The sequence below is a fragment of the Rhipicephalus sanguineus genome, chromosome 9, assembly GCF_013339695.2.
Source record: "Rhipicephalus sanguineus isolate Rsan-2018 chromosome 9, BIME_Rsan_1.4, whole genome shotgun sequence".
In the NCBI taxonomy this organism is placed as follows: domain Eukaryota; kingdom Metazoa; phylum Arthropoda; class Arachnida; order Ixodida; family Ixodidae; genus Rhipicephalus; species Rhipicephalus sanguineus.
Window position 1 is genome coordinate 76,454,104 of NC_051184.2, and position 9,345 is coordinate 76,463,448.

The 9,345-nt window shown below is 45.0% G+C and overlaps 1 long non-coding RNA gene across 1 annotated transcript; it reads left to right on the forward strand.

The window, feature by feature from the left end:
- Nucleotides 1-1,042: 1,042 nt before the first annotated feature.
- Nucleotides 1,043-8,564, forward strand: LOC119405648 (uncharacterized). Its single transcript, XR_007417548.1, has 3 exons — nt 1,043-1,164; nt 4,676-4,783; nt 8,456-8,564. It is a non-coding gene; the product is annotated as an uncharacterized LOC119405648 (long non-coding RNA).
- Nucleotides 8,565-9,345: the final 781 nt, after the last annotated feature.

Consider the following 9,345-nt stretch of genomic DNA (forward strand, 5'->3'; position numbering starts at 1 on the left):
ACGGGACGAGAGCCATGCTGTGTCCCTCGTGTGGGATTGTTTGCTGGCCTTCGTCCGCAATGGCTTCACAAGTGTAGGTGTTGAAGGTCACCTTATCAAGAGTTTCGTAGATAGCTGCAGCATGGGGGGACACTCATGCTACCTCTGCTCCAAGCCGTGACCTCCATTCCTTCAGCATCACCGATAGGGGCCTGATGGTCGTCAGCGTTAGTCAACTGAATCAGAGTGTTTGAAAGAATATGAAGCTGGTTATGTCAGTATTTATTCGTGGCGAAGGTAGCAGCGCATGTTTGAGCCAGGAGGATTAGTACATCGACTGAGAAGGAAACTGGCCGCATATCTGCGTGCTACGCTGCAAATGTCGTCGAAAGACGATAGTCTTCTTCCCACCGATTCTGCGCTGTTTCAGCGCAGCCTAAGAAGCCCTAGAGTCTTTAGAATTACGTATCTATGTATTTTCTAGTAAAGGAACACGCCACCTAATACTTACGTATTGATTTTGCGCCTCAGGTATGCGTAATATTTGCTTTTTGATCGACACTGTTCACAAGTATGAACGCAGCTACCAGATCAAGATGGCTGGGCGTTCAGCAACTGCTTAAACTTTAGCCGGGTGGCTGAATCGTGTGAAAGACAGACAGACAGACAGACAGACAGACAGACAGACAGACGGACAGACAGACCAAAATTTCTGCGTTTAAGTACCCAAGAAACACTTTAATAGGGGGAAAAAGAGTACAGTCGCCTTCGAGTCGTCTTAGGCAAATGCATAAATGACCCTGTGAGTGTTTATTTTCTTGTTTCCTCAATTGTGCGTTGCATTCTTGAATATGAGAGAGTTGTAACAAGGTGAGCCAGCTTGTGAGCGTCTACGTCAACGGCAGGCAGACAGGCCTAACAGCGATACACGTCGTGCAGATTGCCATGATTAACGTCGAGCATAGCCTCAGTTACCTCTACGAAGACACGCTCAAGTGCCGTGTCATGAGCGATTCCTACGAAAAGAATCAAGCATGACTTTATTTCCTGCTTCTAGGGACACCGAGTACTGTGATGGCAGAGCGTGCAATGCCACTTGCAAAAAAGAGGCCGAACATTCGCACGACCGGGGCGTCTACGGGAAGTGCGATTCGAAGGGCGCCTGCCGCTGCTACCATAAGGAGAGTACGTATCAGCAATAGGATAGCGGCTGAGGTGCGCTGCTCTGACGTCATGTCCGGTGTTTCAGCTAGCAAAATTTGTAGGGACAATGCTCGAAACTAGATGTACTTTTATTATAATAATATTATCTGGGGTTTAACGTCTCAAAACCAAGATATGATTACGAGAGACGCCGTAGTGAAGGGCTCCGGAAATTTAGACCACCTGGGGTTCTTTAACGTGCACCTAAATCTAAGTACACGCGCCTCAAACATTTTCGCCTCCATCGAAAATGCAGCCGCCACGGCCAGGATTCGATCCCGGGACCTTCGGGTCAGCAGTAGAGCGCCATAACCACTAGACCACCGTGGCGGGGAGATGTACTAGTATTCAATGGGCGATGCGAAGAAACTTGAAAATTAGTGCCACAACGGAATACTCTTTGCGGTTGTGTACGTAATGTGCGGAGACAGACAGACAGACAGATAGATAGATAGATAGATAGATAGATAGTGGAACTGCGTTACACTGTGCTTATTTAGAGGTGGATGTATAATCGCGAACACAGGCAAAATAAGTTTTTCTCTTTTTGGACTACATTTATGGCAGGTAAAGATGATCATGTCTTAGAGAGAGCATGAATACCCGCCGCGATAGCTCATAAGCAATTGAGTTGCGCAGCTCTGATTAACGTCCAGGGTTCGAGGCTGGCCGCGCCCGTTAGCATCGCTTCGATATGTTCTAGGTGCAAGATTTATTGCCTATTTAACGCCCATGTGCTAGGTGCGTGTTGTATAAGTTCATATGTTCGAAACTGAGACGGCATTCCCCTACTCAGATGGTTGTTGCGGCACATGCAGCTGTGAGCAGGCTTAGCGCGAAAACGAGAGCGCGTGCTCCACGGTGCTATTAGTGACGCCTATCTACACCAACGCGAAGCTCCGCACATGTGCAGCTCATTTGTGGCCTGTTTATTTTTCTATCGTGCACATCGGGCCATCGGTGAGCGCCTTCGACGAAGGTGCCTTCTGGTAACGGTAACGCGGTACGCGTGACGTTTACATGCTCGCCGCTAAACCGCTGCGCATGTTCCGAGCCTCGCGTTGGTTGAGGTAAGAGTCACTGATAGCACCGTGCGACACACGATACATCTAACTAGGCCATTCGTATGTACGCGAACAGTACCATCTCATTAGAAAAGCCTAGCCGGTACGTGCCAAAGATATTGGACAAACCTTACTACACACCACTGGTCCACTAAAGTGTAATAGTTGCCCGCGTGTAATGAATTGATTATAATTATTATTATTATTATTATTATTATTATTATTATTATTATTATTATTATTATTATTATTATTATTATTATTATTATTATTATTATTATTATTTAATTTTCAATAAAGAAAAGAAGTCAATAAATAAGCTTATACAAGTGAGCAACTAAATTAATAACGAATAATATAAATCACACTGTTCTTTAGGCCAACTCCACCTAAGGTGGAAGCGCTCGAAGGGAGCATAAGCTAAATTCAAAAGGAGGCTTCCTTAGATTTCTGCACATTTCATCAAAATTCTGTGTCACTGCTTTGACGCGTGCTAGCAACACAGCTTCGCTGAGTATCCGCCTTTACAGAGTTTGTTGGCTCATGATTTTTTGTTCTTTTAAAGCTTCGCACTTAGGTCACGTGATATTTCTTCGGTGGCTTTCTACCAAAAAAAAAAAAACTTACGTATCGTGGGAATCGATGTTATGCGAAGCATGCGCAGGAAGGTGACTGTGACGCAATTTTTCACATTGAGCGAAACGTTACGGAACGACGCTAGAGAAATGTGCAAATGGTATACGCACACACATATTTTGAATAGTCGCACATGCATTATATTAGCAGTTGTTTACAGTTGCTGAACGATTCCAACAGCAACATAGGTATTACCAACACCAAACACACTAAGCTGATATATAGTGCTTATAATCTGCAATACTGGATAGCGCGTATTCGAATAGGACAATCAAGGAACACAGATGCACAGGACAGGCGCTACTCGCAACTAAGCTTTATTCAGAAAAGTTTCTCTAGGTATATACACAGCCGAGTGGCACGCGGTGGCGCACTGCACGTACTTTACAGTCACAGTTGCAGTTTTTAGAGTTGCGTTACAGTTGTTATACTTATTCTTATTCGTTATGACGGAGAACGCACGCACTTTTCACGAACCCGTGTGCATATGTGGAAGGGGTTGTTGGCAGTTCTTGAATAAGGTCATTGTCACCGTGATAAATGAGCAGCAGCTGGACAGGACATGTTATCGGATCCGTTCGTGATCGCGGCTACGAATGGTCTAAGTTTAGTGAAGTGCGAGGTATAGTAGAGCTGGGGGGAACTGCGGATGAATTTTACGAAGAAATGATCTATGTTGCCTTCTGTCCTGGAATTGGTACCGAGGTCTTGTTGGTACCGAGGTCCACATCCAAGCCGCCTTTCATGCCGTCTTAGAATCAGGCGTTGTTGGGTTTTGGTAAATCAATGCTGAAGTCACCGGTAATCATGAGGGACATCGTCCTCTCGGCGGCGTTATTGTAGGAAGCATTTACTACGGTTTTTGAGTAATCCACGTGATCAACGTTCTGGACCACATGGACGAGTGGATGGTAGTCCAGCGTCTTCCAGGGGTGCTCTGCCTTCAGCTCCCTAACTTTCCTTGCGTCGGCCGAAATGCTGTAGTGGCTACGGTGCTCGGCTGCTGACCCGAAGGTCGCTGGTCCGAATCCGGCCGCGGTGGTCACATTTCGATGGAGGCGAAATGCTAAAGGCCCGTGTACTGTGCAATGTCAGTGCAGGTTAAAGAATGCCAGATTTTTTAAAATTTCCGGAGCTCTTCACTATCGCGTCTCTCATAATGATATCGCGGTTTTGGGACGTAAAACCCCAACAATTACTATTATTATCCCTTTCCTTCCGTGTCAATGTGTATGTTCGCGGTTACTGCGTTGACTGAGACTCTGTAACCACCTGTGGCACATACCCGCATAACATGAATTCTGGTATGTGGGTATGTGCCACATGTGACTGAGGGAAAGGGTTTCATGACGTACGCGGCAGGTGTTTTGCGTTATTCATGTCATCACCAGTGAATCGTGTTCGTCATACACTCATCCTATGGCATGCAAATTTTGGTATATTACAGCCTATGGAGACGACCGGTAGAGCGCCCAGACGTAGGCGGCTAGATAGATAGATAGATAGATAGATAGATAGATAGATAGATAGATAGATAGATAGATAGATAGATAGATAGATAGATAGATAGATAGATAGATAGATAGATAGATAGATAGATAGATAGATAGATAGATAGATAGATAGATAGATAGATAGATAGATAGATAGATAGATAGATAGATAGATAGATAGATAGATAGATAGATAGATAGATAGAAACGCCCAAAGTGCCTGAGGTTCGCTAAGAAATGGGTCGCATTTAATACAATTGCACCGTGATGAATTAATAGCGCTGATATTTTTCTGCGCAGTTTGCGCTGCGGACACATGCAAAACCATGTGTGAAGTGAGGCACGGATCCGAGGAAAACCTGAGACACGAATGTGCCAATGACGTCTGCACTTGCACTTGGACCAAAGGTAAGCGTCATTTCTTTATTTAGTTCAACAAAGTCGTAGCACGGTGGATTTTCAATAAAACAATGTAAATCACTGTCAGCGTTTGACTTCTGATAGGGCGTGGTGCGGTCATAGTACTAAAAAGAAATTGAACCAGCTACGCTTCGCGGACGTTGATAAAGCAGCTAAGCTGGTTTCCTTCCCTTCGTCAGGCTAACGCCTTTCTATGTTTTGCAAGCCTTTCAAATATGTTGTATCACTGCTCTTTATTAAACATTCTTTGTTAAGCTTTGAGGTGGTATAATTTTATTGCATCTTGACTATATCACTCTTACACACAAAATAATTTGGACTAACGGACAAGAAAGCCAAATAAAGTATTGGGGATGTTATTTTGTAGTATTTATGATGTAAATGTGGAGAAAGTAAAGTGGACGGAAAGATAATTTGCCGCCGGCAGGGACCGAACCTGCGACCTTCGAATAACGTGTCCGATGCGGTGCCACTTAGCTGTGGCGATGGTCATCTTCCCGTCCACTTTATGGTGTATATATGTGCATTTAAACCTAGGAGTGTTAGTCAGCGCCACTGGTAGCCATGACGGCGTGTATGGAAACTCTTTTTCTGCTTGCTGGCGTCACGAAGCACGTGACCTTTTTCGAGCTGGCAGCTGATCAATGATCCCACGCATGCTGCCTGAAGGCGTCCATACTACCTGAAGGCGCTGACTACCACTCCTAGATTTAAATGCACATATATACGCCATAAATTGGACGAAGAGAACGCCAAGTTTTCCAAATAAGCCGCAAAGTGCTTCCAAAGATGCTTCCAAAGCAGCGTACAGTCTTTAACTCGCTTGGCGGGACGCTTGCGTTTTCACGTAAGCTATTTCTACGCCATTCAGCGCATTGACTTACGCTACTAACTCGGGGACGTGATCCTGACTGCGATGGCGGTGGGTATAGAGAAGATACGTTAAATGTAAACGTCTCTTAGCCCCCTGTAATGCTGGCAGCCATCTATAGAACTACCACGAGAAGAAAATACAGCTAGTAGTCGAGGAGCCCCTTGCGACGCGAGCGAACTATAACGAAAATGCTGCTGTTCAAGCCAGAGCATAGCAGAGGCATAGGCGTGCGCAGGGTTCCCCATTAGGTGGGGGCAAAGGTTCATCGCAGCGCCCCCCACCCTACTAAGTCAATGTATGGGGAAGATTTTGCAACCCCCTCTTAAATGATTAGGGGGGGCGGCCCTGCCCCCCCTGTGCGCACGCCTATCAGCAGAGGACAAGAGTCGAACCCCTTCATTTGCGTCACAGAAGCACTGTTGTCGGTGCTGCAAGCCTGCACTGCCTGGTTCCTTGCCGCATGAAGAATTCGTCGCAGAGCTTTAAACAGTAGCATTGTACGCATTTCCTTTATGTTGTAGTCGTTGACTTAAAAGATAAAATCTTCAGGTCATTACTTTGTTCCGGTGCTTATTATTGCGCATCTTAAAAGTAGAGCTACTTGGATATGCAGCTGAACTCTGCATTATAACCAGATTAGCAGCGGAGGATTTTCATAATGATTTGAGCGACGTGTGCCATTATCAATCTGGCTCCATCGAGGTTAAGGTACAGTGTTCTACAGCTCCTCGTTCTCCCAATGCGCGACTACGGTCGGACGGGACAAGCGTGCGGGCGTTCCTTTACAGACTGCCATGGATAGCTTACTGTTCTGCCATGGTCATCTACATAATGCTCATTAACGAATATTGTAATGCACGAACCTTATTAAACATTGTGTGACGTCGCTGTTGCCGGAAATTCGTCCACGACAACGCCTAATACATAGCGAGCGGCCGCGGAGCTAAGCCACCAATATGCAACAAAGCTATAGTACAGCTCCTCGTCAGGGGATGCCCAATAAACTTTTTAAAGCATGTAATGCCTCATCAAAGGCGAAAAGTGACCATCGGCGTCAGCACGAGTGATGCAAAACATCATCATCACGTGATGACGTCACCATTGGCGTCACATAGCGTAAAAGTATGCCAAGATGACGTCCTTATACGGCATGGACACTTGGTCAAAGGTGGGCCGATCACGGAGGCAGTGTAAAACCAGGTGCGCTGAAGAAATCTAGAGTGGTTCGAGTCGTCTGAGGTCAATGTATCGGGACCCTTTGGGTTCTTTGGTTGAATGCGCAGATCTGTGAGGGTGCTGCGTGTTCCTCACAAGTCTGGCCTTTTGGTTTCTCAAATAAATCTATTTCGTAGGCAAGAAAAAAAAATCCCAGGGTCCCTTTACGCATTCACCTGAGGCGAGCCGAAGGCGAAAGCCATCTTCTTCGTCCTCTTGTTGTTCTCAGTCAATGTACTGATTCTCTTACCCTTCCGAAAGCTTCAATAAAACTTCCTGTGGCCCTAGTTGGTACATACTCCTGAGTTTAAAGTTAGAGCGTAAACACACAAGGCGTGACACAAGCGCTATATCTAACCGAAAACTTCCTGCACCTAACGTGATTTTGCACTGCTTCCAAGATCGGAGGTTCACGTGGCTGGGCACTGCCTGCGTGATCGGCCCATCTTTGACCAAGCGGGGATGTAATGTGTTGATGTCATCATGTGACATCACGTTATGCCTAGTCACAGTGACGTCACGATGACGTCAAAACGTTTGTGGATCTGTGACGTCATGGCGACGTCATCACGTGATTATGCTTGTTGCATTGCCTGTGCTGACGGCGACGCCGAGCGTCAATTTTCGCGTTTGATAAGGTATCTATGGTTTTCGCTTTTATTGCGATAGCAATTATATGTACAGTCTCGGCTGAATTTTGCCGTCGCCCGTCATGCACCGTATATGTATAAGAATGTATATATATATATATATATATATATATATATATATATATATATATATATATATATATATATATATATATATATATATATAAAAGCCACAAAGAAAAGTAATTCAGAAAAATGCTTCCGAAGCGCGGAATCAAACCGGGGACCTCTTGCTCCGCAGCGAGTGGCGCTATCCACTACGCCACGAAACGCAGATCCTCCACGCAGCTAACGGCGAGCGTTATATACACACCATTTACCGCTGGACGGACTCAAAGACGCTAGGCGCTTATAAGCGTTTCTTCATTACCAGCGAGATGGCGTTAGGAGCGCGACGGGTGGATTTAAAAGTCGTCGGCGAGCGCGCTCGCTTCTTCTTATACTTGCGCAGGGAGAACCTTGCCCTTCCGCTGTCTGCTCGCGCGGTTTTCTATTGCTGAGGGGAAGAGGGATGTTTCACGCTTTCACCGTGGTGTCCGCGCTCATGTTACGGAGCGTACGAAAGTCACTCGAGCTGAAGGGACGCCGCTAAACGAACAAACAGAAGATGAGCGCGAACTATCAAGTGTCACAGCTCGACACTTGAAGCACGCTAGTTTCCTTCGCTGCTTCGGCCGCCTTTGCAACAGGAGCGCTGTTCAAACTGAGAGTATCCATTGGCGAGCCTCACTTCGTATAGCATTAGTTGCTTGCTATCGCATTCATTGCTTCGCCCTTGCGGCGAAGCTGTGACTTTTTATAAACAGGAGCGCAATCCCTACGATGCGTCTTGACAGATAATTGTGGGAATTACACGTGTCAGTTGTTTCGTATTCCTGACGGATTTATTGTACCGCTTTTTTTTTTTTTTTGCTTCTACAGGATGCAACCCTGCTGCATGTGAAGCCGCGTGCCAGAAAGTCTACGCCGGAAAGCCAAACATAGAATCCCGGTGCGAGAGCACCCTGTGCCACTGCAGTTGGCATGAAGGTAACTTGGAATAATGTCGCCTTATACGAAGGGTCGGTTAATACGATAAATTACACGAACGTAGCCCCTCTCAAACGACGCCACCCACCATGGTGGCTTCTCTGCTAAATGGTTGTGCTAGTAAGATCCAAGAGGCGGGTTCCATTTGAGGACATGGTGGCCGCATTTCGATGCGAGAGAAATGCTATAATAATAATAACAATAATAATAATAATAATAATAATAATAATAATAATAATAATAATAATAATAATAATAATAATAATAATAATAATAATAATAATAATAATCAATCAATCAATCAATCAATCATTTATTTAACGTGCCCAGGAACAACCGTGAGGTCTTTGTGCAGGCGCACGCAAAAATAAAATCAATAAAAATAAACAATACAATACAGACAGTCTTCAGAAATAAAAAGAGCAAAAACACGTAGACAAAGAGAAATGAACACTAAAGGGGAGGAGTAAAATAAGACAATATGAGAAATATTGAAGGGGAATAAAAAATTAGATTGCACATATACAACTATGCGGAAAGACGGAGAAGGGAAGACTTTGTACACTGTGCCATACTATGTCAAAACAGTGCAAAGCTCGGATAAAAACAGTGATTGTGGACTATGAAAAACGTCAAGATCAAGAAAACTAATATTATAAAGACTTTGTATTCTGTGAACGGTAGAGTGTTGGAAGAAGCAGGCGGGTACATGAAACGGTCTGTTCTCTCTGGTTAACTTACGCGGAATTCGAAAATTAACACAATTGAGAAGTACAGGGCAG